Source organism: Coregonus lavaretus (assembly GCF_964263955.1).
Source record: "Coregonus lavaretus genome assembly, contig: HAP1_SCAFFOLD_6612, whole genome shotgun sequence".
In the NCBI taxonomy this organism is placed as follows: Eukaryota; Metazoa; Chordata; class Actinopteri; order Salmoniformes; family Salmonidae; genus Coregonus; species Coregonus lavaretus.
In genome coordinates, this window is record NW_028157670.1 from 1 (window position 1) to 12500 (window position 12500).

The window sequence follows — 12500 nt, forward strand, 5'->3', positions numbered from 1 at the left end:
GTATTGTAACTGTACTCAGAGTGGTGCTGTATTTAGAGGCTAGTAGTTATAGTCATTATCTTTAGTATTGTAACTGTACTCAGAGTGGTGCTGTATTTAGATACTAGTAGTTATAGTCATTATCTTTAGTATTGTAACTGTACTCAGAGCGGTGCTGTATTTAGAGGCTAGTAGTTATAGTCATTATCTTTAGTATTGTAACTGTAATCAGAGCGGTGCTGTATTTAGATGCTAGTAGTTATAGTCATTGTCTTTAGTATTGTAACTGTACTCAGAGTGGTGCTGTATTTAGAGGCTAGTAGTTATAGTCATTATCTTTAGTATTGTAACTGTATGTCACACCCTGGCTCTGGGGACTCTATATGTTGAGCCAGGGTGTGTATATTCTATGGTTGTATTTCTGTGTTGGCCAGAGTGGTTCCCAATCAGAGACAACGAGTGTCAGCTGTTGCTGGTTGTCTCTGATTGGGAGCCATATTTATAGAGGCTGTTTTCCCACAATAGTTGTGGGATCTTGTTCCTTGTGGATTATTCCGTGTTGGTTGTGTTAACCTTTGGACGTCACGGTATCGTTTATTGTTTTTGTTCGTGTGTTCAGTCATTAAATAAAGTATGTTCGTTCATCACGCTGCGCCTTGGTCAACTCACTCTAACGATCGTGACAGAAGACCCCACCATACCAGGACCAAGCAGCGTGTCCAGGAGCAGGCGGCCTGGACATGGGAGGAAGCGCCGGGAAAGGAGCTGGAGAGGTTGGCGATGGCCCAGGTGGGCAAATCGTGGTCCTGGGAGGACATGCTCGGGGGCAAGGAGCCATGGGCTAAGATTAAGGCCCTGGTGAGAGAGGAGCAACGGCGTCAACAGTGTCGTCGTCGGACGGACGAGAGGCAACCCCAGAAAATTTTTAGGGGGGGGCACACGGAATGGGCGACTGGGCAGCAGGAGGCTGCCACAGGGCGAAATGGGAGACGAGGAGAGAAGGCCACCGGGTTACGGGAGCCATTGGTGAGAGGAGGGAAGGAAGTTGTAGAGGCACGGCGAGAGGTACTGAGGTGTATTGCCAGTCCGGTCCGGCCCGTTCCTGATCCCCGTTTAAGGCCAGTGGTGTGTGTTCCCAGTACGGTCCGGCCTGTTCCTGTTCCTCGCACCAAGCCTACGGTTCGCGTCGCCAGCCCGGCCCGGCCTGTTCCTGCTCCTCGCACCAAGCCTACGGTGTGCGTCGCCAGCCCGGCCCGGCCTGTTCCTGCCCTTCGCACCAAGCCTACGGTGTGCGTCGCCAGCCCGGCCCGGCCTGTTCCTGCCACTCGCACCAAGCCTACGGTGCGCGTCGCCAGCCCGGCCCGGCCTGTTCCTGCCCCTCGCACCAAGCCTACAGTGCGAGTCGTCAGCCCGGCCCGGCCGGTTCCTGCTCCTCGCACCAAGCCTACGGTGTGCGTCGCCAGCCCGGCCCGGCCTGTTCCTGCCCTTCGCACCAAGCCTACGGTGTGCGTCACCAGCCCGGCCAGGCCTGTTCCTGCCACTCACACCAAGCCTACGGTGCGCGTCGCCAGCCCGGCCCGGCCTGTTCCTGCCCCTCGCACCAAGCCTACGGTGCGTGTCGCAAGCCCGGCCCGGCCTGTTCCTGCCCCTCGCACCAAGCCTACGGTGCGAGTCGCCAGCCCAGCCCGGCCTGTTCCTGCTCCTCGCACCAAGCCTACGGTGCGCGTCGCCAGCCCGGCCCGGCCTGTTCCTGCCACTCGCACCAAGCCTACGTTGCGCGTCGCCAGCCCGGCCCGGCCTGTTCCTGCCCCTCGCACCAAGCCTACGGTGCGCGTCGCCAGCCCAGCCCGGCCTGTTCCTGCCCCTCGCACCAAGCCTACGGTGCGAGTCGCCAGCCCGGCCCGGCCTGTTCCTGCTCCTCGCACCAAGCCTACGGCGCGCGTCGCCAGCCCGGCCCGGCCTGTTCCTGCCCCTCGCACCAAGCCTACGGTGCGAGTCGTCAGCCCGGCCCGGCCTGTTCCTGCTCCTCGCACCAAGCCTACGGTGCGAGTCGTCAGCCCGGCCCGGCCTGTTCCTGCTCCTCGCACCAAACCTACGGTGTGCGTCGCCAGCCCGTCCCGGCCTGTTCCTGCTCCACGCACCAAGCCAGGGGTGCGCATCGTCAGCCCGGTCCGGCCCGTTCCTGCTCCATGCACCAAGCCAGGGGAGCGAGTCGTCAGCCCGGTCCGGCCCGTTCCTGCTCCATGCACCAAGCCAGGGGTGCGAGTCGTCAGCCCGGTCCGGCCCGTTCCTGCTCCACGTACCAAGCCAGGGGTGCGCATCGTCAGCCCGGGCCGGCCCGTTCCTACTCCACGCACCAAGCCAGGGGTGCGCATCGTCAGCCCGGTCCGGCTCGTTCCTGCTCCATGCACCAAGCCAGGGGTGCGAGTCGTCAGCCCGGTCCGGCCCGTTCCTGCTCCACGCACCAAGCCAGGGGTGCGAGTCGTCAGCCCGGTCCGGCCCGTTCCTGCTCCACGCACCAAGCCAGGGGTGCGAGTCGTCAGCCCAGTCCGGCCCGTTCCTGCTCCACGCACCAAGCCAGGGGTGCGCATCGTCAGCCCGGTCCGGCCCGTTCCTGCTCCACGCACCAAGCCAGGGGTGCGCATCGTCAGCCCGGTCCGGCCCGTTGCTGCTCCACGCACCAAGCCAGGGGTGCGCATCGTCAGCCCGGTCCGGCCCGTTCCTGCTCCACGCACCAAGTCAGGGGTGCGCGTCGTCAGTCCGGCACAACCCGTGCCTGGGTCACCGGTGCCTGGTCAGGTACCGGTCAGCTGCTCCACACCGGAGCTTAAGCAATCCGCGCCTACGATGTCCAGTCCAGCTCCAGCCAGCGGGGCCAGACCGGATCAGGGGCGCTACGGGGGGATTATTGGAGGGTGGTGGGCGAGCCCAGAGCCGGAACCGCCTCCGAGGAGGAATGCCCACCCAGCCCTCCCCTGGTTTGTTTATGTTTAGGCGCGGTCGCAGTCCGCGCCTTTGGGGGGGGTACTGTCACACCCTGGCTCTGGGGACTCGATATGTTGAGCCAGGGTGTGTATATTCTATGGTTGTATTTCTGTGTTGGCCAGAGTGGTTCCCAATCAGAGGCAACGAGTGTCAGCTGTTGCTGGTTGTCTCTGATTGGGAGCCATATTTATAGAGTCTGTTTTCCCACAATAGTTGTGGGATCTTGTTCCTTGTGAATTATTCCGTGTTGGTTGGGTTAACCTTTGGACGTCACGGTATCTTATTGTTTTTGTTCGTGTGTTCAGTCATTAAATAAAGTATGTTCGTTCATCACGCTGCGTCTTGGTCAACTCACTCTAACGATCGTGACACTGTACTCAGAGAGGTGCTGTATTTAGAGGCTAGTAGTTATAGTCATTATCTTTAGTATTGTAACTGTACTCAGAGCGGTGCTGTATTTAGAGGCTAGTAGTTATATTCATTATCTTTAGTATTGTAACTGTACTCAGAGCGGTGCTGTATTTAGAGGCTAGTAGTTATAGTCATTATCTTTATTATTGTAACTGTACTCAGAGCGGTGCTGTATTTAGAGGCTAGTAGTTATAGTCATTGTCTTTAGTATTGTAACTGTACTCAGAGAGGTGCTGTATTTAGAGGCTAGTAGTTATAGTCATTATCTTAAGTATTGTAACTGTACTCAGAGCGGTGCTGTATTTAGAGGCTAGTAGTTATAGTCATTATCTTTAGTATTGTAACTGTACTCAGAGCGGTGCTGTATTTAGAGGCTAGTAGTTATAGTCATTGTCTTTAGTATTGTAACTGTACTCAGAGCGGTGCTGTATTTAGAGGCTAGTAGTTATAGTCATTATCTTTAGTATTGTAACTGTACTCAGAGAGGTGCTGTATTTAGAGGCTAGTAGTTATAGTCATTGGCTTTAGTATTGTAACTGTACTCAGAGCGGTGCTGTATTTAGAGGCTAGTAGTTATAGTCATTATCTTTATTATTGTAACTGTACTCAGAGAGGTGCTGTATTTAGAGGCTAGTAGTTATAGTCATTATCTTTAGTATTGTAACTGTACTCAGAGTGGTGCTGTATTTAGAGGCTAGTAGTTATAGTCATTATCTTTAGTATTGTAACTGTACTCAGAGCGGTGCTGTATTTAGAGGCTAGTAGTTATAGTCATTATCTTTAGTATTGTAACTGTACTCAGAGAGGTGCTGTATTTAGAGGCTAGTAGTTATAGTCATTGTCTTTAGTATTGTAACTGTACTCAGAGCGGTGCTGTATTTAGAGGCTAGTAGTTATAGTCATTATCTTTATTATTGTAACTGTACTCAGAGAGGTGCTGTATTTAGAGGCTAGTAGTTATAGTCATTATCTTTAGTATTGTAACTGTACTCAGAGTGGTGCTGTATTTAGAGGCTAGTAGTTATAGTCATTGTGTGTTTATGACAATAAGAACATCATGGCTAGAACACAAGGTAACAACAGACATAACTAAGTACCATAATGTAACACGGATTACATCTACCAAGTACCATTTATAAAATGGACTACAACTACCAAGTACCATTTATAAAAATGGACTACAACTACCAAGTACCATTTATAAAATGGACTACAACTACCAAGCACCAAACTGTTACATGGAATACAACTACCTAGCATTAAACCCTTATAAACTACAACTATAAATGTAAAGAAGATACATTTGTGGTGGAAACTAGCCACTGCATCTTTCACCTCCAGACAGTGAATGAGATTGAACCACAACAAAAACACACCGACTGTGCCTGATACTTGGTATTAGATTGAATAATCTGGCTCTTCCTATTGATATCTCATCATTAACATTTCATCTTTATTTCTGCTCTCCTCAACACCCACCTGTTTCTCTGTCTAATGTTGTCTTCCCTCCTCCCTCCCTCTGAAATGAAGAAACACAGAAGTACAGTACAGTAGAGACTAGCTAAATGTAGCATCACTGGAACATTATGCCTGTGTACTGTCTCTGGGTGTTCTAGGTGATGTGATGTTCTCTGGTGTTGGTCTGGGTGTTCTAGGTGATGTGATGTTCTCTGGTGTTGGTCTGGGTGTTCTAGGTGATCTGATGTTCTCTGGTGTTGGTCTGGGTGTTCTAGGTGAAGTGATGTTCTCTGGTGTTGGTCTGGGTGTTCTAGGTGATCTGATGTTCTCTGGTGTTGGTCTGGGGGTTCTAGGTGATGTGATGTTCTCTGGTGTTGGTCTGGGTGTTGTTCTACTACTGCTGGGTCTGCTGCTGTTCATGTTCTTTAGACAGAGGAGAGACAGAGACAGGAGACCAACAGGTACAGTAGTTATCACACACAATCGTTATTTAACAAAAAACACCAAAATATGTCAAAAAATAAATATACATTTTATAAATGAAAACAGTTAATTAAAATAACGTAAATCATCAAAGATAAAATATAAATAAATAATCTGTTTGATTTCCTCTTTAGCATCTAAACACTCCAACCAGGATCAAGACACAGGAACCATCGCTAACCCCATCTACTTCACAGCAACCAATCAGAACCCAGATACAGCCTGTGATATCACCACCATCTATGCCACAGCAACCAATAAGAATCCAGATACAGCCCGTGACTTCACCACCATCGACGCCACGGCAACCAATCCTTGTGCAGATGACATCTACTCCAACGTTGGTCCGTCTACAAAGGTTCCAGACAGTGTGACCTATGCTACTGTCAACTTCCCCAGAGATCCAGACTGTCTCCACTATGCTACTGTCAACTTCCCCAGAGATCCAGCCGGTCTCCACTTTGCTACTGTCAACTTCCCCAGAGATCCAGCCTGTCTCCACTATGCTACTGTCAACTTCTCCAGAGATCCAGCCTGTCTCCACTATGCTACTGTCAACTTCCCCAGAGATCCAGCCTGTCTCCACTATAATACTGTTTCCTTCAGTACAGACTCTGATGCTAGCAACCACCCAGACACTCACCCTACAGATGTAGACACCTCATAGATGTACTGCACCATTAAACACTCTGCTACATAGTCTACTACTGTCACTGATCTGTATGGCAAAGCATGAATTCATGTTTTCATTTATTAATGTTTTCACTCATTTGTGTTTTTAATTAATTTGTTTATTTGATCGTTCATTTGTTAATTCGTTTATAAATTAATCAATCATTCATTTATGTGTTTGTTCTTTCATTCATTCATTCATATTTTTATTCATATTTTTTACATCGTTAATTTGTTAATTTGTTCGTATATTCATTTATTGATTTATTTGTTTGTTCGTTAGTTCAATCATCTGTTCGTTCATTCTTTTGTTTGTTTGTCGGTCGTTCCGTCTGTACCTCCGTTCATTCATTCAATCATTTTTCTACTGTGAATGTAACACTGGCTTGAACAAAAAGAGACAGTTTATCACTTTTAGAAAGCTTTGCTTATTCAGTGTTTTTTACTCCACTTGACTGGGAAATGAGCCTATGTGTATTTATCAATAAAGTACCAATATATTTCTATGTGTTTGATACATTCCATTCTAGACATTACTATAAGTCGTCCTCCCCTCACCAGCCTCCACTGGTGCTGTCAGTAAACTCAGTACCTGTCTCATCAGCATGTACCACTGTCACTAGACACACAGAGCTGAGATGGAAGAAGAGATGGAGGGATAGATGGAGGGAGATCGCCCTCCAGTGGCAGAATAACTCTGTTTCTCTCTCTGTAGACAGCCTCCAGTCTGCATGAGAGTGTATGAATGTGTTTCTGTGCTTTGATCCATAGAGGCCTCTCTCTCCCTCTTTTTCTCACTGATCTCTTTCTTTCTTTCTTTCTTTCTTTCTTTCTTTCTTTCTTTCTTTCTTTCTTTCTTTCTTTCTTTCTTTCTTTCTTTCTTTCTTTCTTTCTTTCTCTCTTACCCTCTCTCTTCTGTGTGATGTAGGAACAGACAAATGATTGGTTAAGGAGGAAGAGGGAGGGACTGTCAGAAGAAACATGTGGTAGGAGGGTTTGAACTAGTAGAGAGAGAGAGAGAGAGAGAGAGAGAGAGAGAGAGAGAGAGAGAGAGAGAGAGAGATACAGATGCAGAAATAGGGAAGTACATAGTTGTACCAGTGCAAGGAGTGAGTGAGAGAGAGGGAGGGGCAGAGAGAGAGAGAGAGAGATAGAGTACATAAAGTACATGACGTTTAAGTTCCTATAAGTAGAGAGAGAACAGAGAGAGTTGTAGACTTGGACACACAGCATTAAATCAGGACCTATTGACACCTGGACCAACCTGGAGAGAACACAACATTATATCAGGACCTATAGACACCTGGACCAACCTGGAGAGGACACAGCATTATATCAGGACCTACAGACACCTGGACCAACCTGGAGAGAACACAACATTATATCAGGACCTATAGACACCTGGACCAACCTGGAGAGAACACAACATTATATCAGGACCTATAGACACCTGGACCAACCTGGAGAGAACACAACATTATATCAGGACCTATAGACACCTGGACCAACCTGGAGAGAACACAACATTATATCAGGACCTATAGACACCTGGACCAACCTGGAGAGAACTCAACATTATATCAGGACCTATAGACACCTGGACCAACCTGGAGAGAACACAACATTATATCAGGACCTATAGACACCTGGACCAACCTGGAGAGAACACAACATTATATCAGGACCTATAGACACCTGGACCAACCTGGAGAGAACACAACATTATATCAGGACCTATAGACACCTGGACCAACCTGGAGAGAACACAACATTATATCAGGACCTATAGACACCTGGACCAACCTGGAGAGAACACAACAAGATGAGGATCCTGCTGATAGTCATCCTCCTCTCCTTCATGACAGGTAATAAGCTTGTAATAACTCTCTATAACAATGTAATAATATCCAGTTAGTCTTCTTATAATGGCTGCTACTACAGATAAGGAAACACTACGGTGTGTGTGTGTGTGTGTGTGTGTGTATGTGTGTGTGTGTGTGTGTGTGTGTGTGTGTGTGTGTGTGTGTGTGTGTGTGTGTGTGTGTGCGTGTGTGTGTGGGTGATGTGATGATGCCACTGGTATAGGAATTCTAACCATCAGTACATTAGTATTACAAAACACTAAACCAAGAGGAATATAAAATATTTTTCTCTTCTCTGATTGACAGGTTGTTTGAGCTCCTTCAAAGTGACAGGATACTCTGGAGGAACTGTCATCATCTACTGTGCATATTCACATCAGCAGGACGACAATCAAACATCTTTCAGTGATGGTAACAGCAAGGATACAATCAGAACTGGATTGAAGAACACCTGGCAGCACAGTGGTAGATTCTCTCTGTATGACAACACTGAAGGAAACGACTTCACGGTGATCATCAGACAACTGACTAAACAAGATGAAGGGACCTACTGGTGTGGAGTGGACAAACCTATTGCAATGGGAAGTTACACTGATGTAGAGCTGAAAGTAGAGGAAGGTGAGTCACTTTTGCTTTAACTTTATAAAATGAATTTAGCTCGATGTTATTGCATGGTCAATATCACTAGTAAAGGAAGTCAGTCTATAGTATTAGACTAAGGTTGTAATTTGTGTTCCTATTGACAGATGACTGCTGTGAGAAGTCAGTCACGGAGACGGTCTATCTGGGAGGAGAAGCTACCATCAGCTGCAACTATCCAGAGGACCACGAGGACAGCACCAAGCATTTCTGCAAAGAAGACAGGGACTGTAAATACAAGATATCAGCTTACTATTACCAAACATGATTCTCAACTGCAAAAGCTGGGCGTTTCTCTCTGTCTGTAAACAGCAGAGTGAAATCCTACTCAGTGACCATCAGTGACCTGACTGAAGATGATACTGGGACCTACTGGTGTGGAGTAGAAACCAGCAGGACAGAAGACCGTTACATTGCACTGATCACACAGGTGAAGCTACGTGTTATAAGTGAGTATAAACAAGACTTGGATCTGATAGAAGGTGGAGACCTGCAGACTACACTAGACTTCACCTCTCTGTGGGTCAGTGGATCAACTCTTTACATCAGTGGTGACTGGTTGGAGGATATATAGGAGGACAGGCTCATTGTAATGGCTGGAATGGTATGGATGGAATGCTATCAATACATGGAAACCATGTGTTTGATGTGTTCGATACCATTCAATTTATTCCATTCCAGCCATGACAATGAGCCCGTCAAACTACAGTATATCTCCTCCCACCAGCCTCCTCTGCTTTCCATGCTGTACACCTACAGTAAATGTGTCATGTCTGACAGTAAAAATAATAAAAAGCCATAAAATAGCAATCACATCTAGAACATTGGGAAATATGGTGTTACAGTTTTTCTCAGTCGCTTTGGTGCATTTCTTAGATCAAAAGTGCAATTCTTGATACTACTTGTACAAATTCCAAATCATCTAGTCACTTGTGCACATCATTAAAGCAATTTCTTATTCCTTTGAACAAATTGCAATTGCTTTTGTACATATTGCAATTGATAATGTACAAGTGTCAGCTTTTTTCCACATTTTCAATTGCTCATGTCATGTTGATCAAAATATAGTAGATGGTTCTCTGTTGAATAGTCTTACCCCTCAAAACATCTAGGCATTAGTTCCTTGCATAAGCCATTACATGCAAAATTGTTGAACTATTTGTCATAAACTGTCAAGCATAGTTTTACACATTTCTATTAGACCTTTTGTACAAAAACGTAAATTGCTGAATCGTGCAGGTGAAATTAACCCTCACTCATGAAGGAATGTAAAGTGTTAGTTCAACCAACAATCAACCAGTTGTCTAAATTGCTCAAAGGTGCATCTCATGAAGAATCAATTGGCAAGCATATATAGACAGACCACAACACAGAGTTGCAATTTTCCAATAATGGATGGATCAGGAAACGAACAGGGTCAACAGCCAAGAGGAGGAAGAAGAGGAGCAAGGATGCGTGGTGGAAGGCAAAACAGAGGAAGAGGCAGAAGAGGACATAGGCGCATATCTGATGACATAAGGGCCACTATTGTAGACCATGTTGTCAATCATGGCCTTACAATGGCTGAGGCGGGTCGAAGGGTGCAGACGAATATTGGGAGATCAACCGTGTCCTCAATAGTACAAACGTTTCGAAGAGAGAACAGGTATGTCCACCAATGTACAGTGCACTGTTACTGTATATAAGCAGTATACTGTATACTTCCTACAATGCTTCATATTACAGTAGTCCACTTGTATTTCACAGCATACAGAAATATACTCTATACAGATACATACTGCACCTTACATGCACCCACCTGTATGTTTTACAGTAAAATGTGTGTTCGCATAGTTTTTGTCTATGTGAAAGTGTGCGATGCATCACTGCATTTTTCCACACATAGGACTGCAAGATTACCTCAAACCGGTGGCAGAGGACGCCTTTTCACACCTCAACAGGAGGAGGCTATTTGCACCATGGTCCGAGCAAACAATGCCATGAGACTCAGGGAAATACAAAGGACCATTATAGAAGACAACGATGTCTTTGAAAACATCCATACGGTTAGCATCTCAACCATCGACAGGGTGCTGCATAGAAACCAGATGAGTATGAAACAGCTGTACCGTGTACCATTCCAAAGGAATGAGGACAGAGTTAAGGAGCTACGGTACCAGTATGTACAGGTAAAACATATATCTATGTAACTACTTTACAGCAACATTTTATAGTGTTACATAGTACAGTAAGCATAAACTGCACACATTTCCATTGCTGTGGAAGGAACATGCAATATATGTACATTTTATGTCACTCTTCCTTACCAAAACAAATTCAACTGTGTGTTCTGGGATATAGCGTATAATGGAGTTGGAATCAAGTGAACCCTCTCACAACTTTGTATACGTGGATGAGGCTGGCTTCAACCTGACCAAATGCAGAAGGCGGGGTCGGAATATCATCGGTCACAGAGCTACTGTGGATTTGCCAGGCCAACGGGGAGGAAATATCACCATGTGTGCTGCTATTTCGGAGCATGGTGTCCTAACCCATATCCCCCTTTTAGGGCCATACAACACCCAGCATCTACTCAACTTTTTAGAGACTCTCTACAGGGCTCTCATCCCTGATGATGAGAGGGGTCTGTTTAGAGAGGATTTGCCAAAGTATGTGGTCATTTGTGATAATGTGAGTTTCCATCGATCAAACATCATAAGGCAATGGTTTGTGACCCACCCGAGGATGCTCATAGAATTCCTCCCACCTTATTCACCATTCCTTAACCCAATTGAGGAGTTCTTTTCAGCATGGAGGTGGAAGGTGTACGATCGTCAGCCACACACACAGATGACCCTGCTGGCTGCAATGGATGCAGCATGTGAGGACACCACAGTAGACGCCTGCAGAGGATGGATAAGGCATTCCAAAAGATTCTTTCCACGTTGCATTGGAAGGGAAAATATCCGGTGTGATGTGGATGAGAATATGTGGGCTGACAGACAGGAACGTCTGGATGTGTAGAGACAGCACTAGAACAGTGCTGTGGGCAAAGTTGTGCCTTAGGGGTGGTTTCCTGTGTTTCTTTCTAATTTAGTTTTTTTTCCTTTGTGCCCCTTGGGTTGTCCAGTCTCTTTCAATCAATAACCCACATACAGTAATATGTAAATAGTACTGTTGAAATTGATATATGCCATAGAAGTGCAGCCTTGTGCATTTTCAATACAGTAACTGTCATCCAAACTGTAGCCTAAGTTTACATCAAGTAATACTGTCAAAGTACACAGTTCCATTGACAACATGCCTAAACATTTTGACAACCTTGTTCGTGAACAATGACTCAATGACTTATCATTCTGATGACACTGACATGATCATTGGCATGAATATTTATTTTTGAGAGATGTACTAAGGATTTTTAGTGACTGACTAGCTTTAGAAACATATCTATTGTATATTGCAGTTTGTACAAATTGTTCTGAGAAATGCACTTATTATTTTGCACATGTTAGGGATGATGTGAAAAATGCACCAAAGCGACTGAGAAAAACTGTATTATCTAATTGTCAAAAACCAGTTCATTGAAATGTAGCATTGAACTTAACATCTTATCAGTAGTAGTTGTTCAGTGGTTGACAGCAGGCAGTGAGTGTGTTAGTGGAGGCTGGGTGTGTCTGTGTGTTTGTAGCGGTGTGAAAAGCCACTGGACCAGAACACTGTAACTTCCTCTGTAATGTCTGTATGTTTGTAGCGGTGTGAAAAGACACTGGACCAGAACACTGTAACTTCCTCTGTAATGTCTTTGTGTTTCAATATCTGTCTCAGTATCACTAAGCAGTCATGAGTTCAAGATATATAACCCCAGGTTTAAAAACTGAATGGCATCATGAAACTTGCAGTTGTCATGTGAGAGGAAGACAAGGAGAGAGAGAGAGAGAGAGAGAGAGAGAGAGAGAGAGAGAGAGAGAGAGAGAGAGAGAGAGAGAGAGAGAGAGAGAGAGAGAGAGACAGAGAGACAGAGAGACAGAGAGA

The 12500-nt window shown here is 45.9% G+C and overlaps 1 pseudogene across 1 annotated transcript in view; it reads left to right on the forward strand.

Annotated features, from left to right (window-relative positions):
• Positions 1–7566: 7566 nt before the first annotated feature.
• LOC311125097 (polymeric immunoglobulin receptor-like) overlaps positions 7567–12500 on the forward strand; it is a 6825-nt pseudogene continuing 1891 nt past the window's right edge. The window contains exons 1-3 of the transcript in view: positions 7567–7853; positions 8157–8468; positions 8597–9012. The product of the transcript in view is annotated as a polymeric immunoglobulin receptor-like (transcript). The remainder of the gene's footprint in view (positions 7854–8156; positions 8469–8596; positions 9013–12500) is intronic.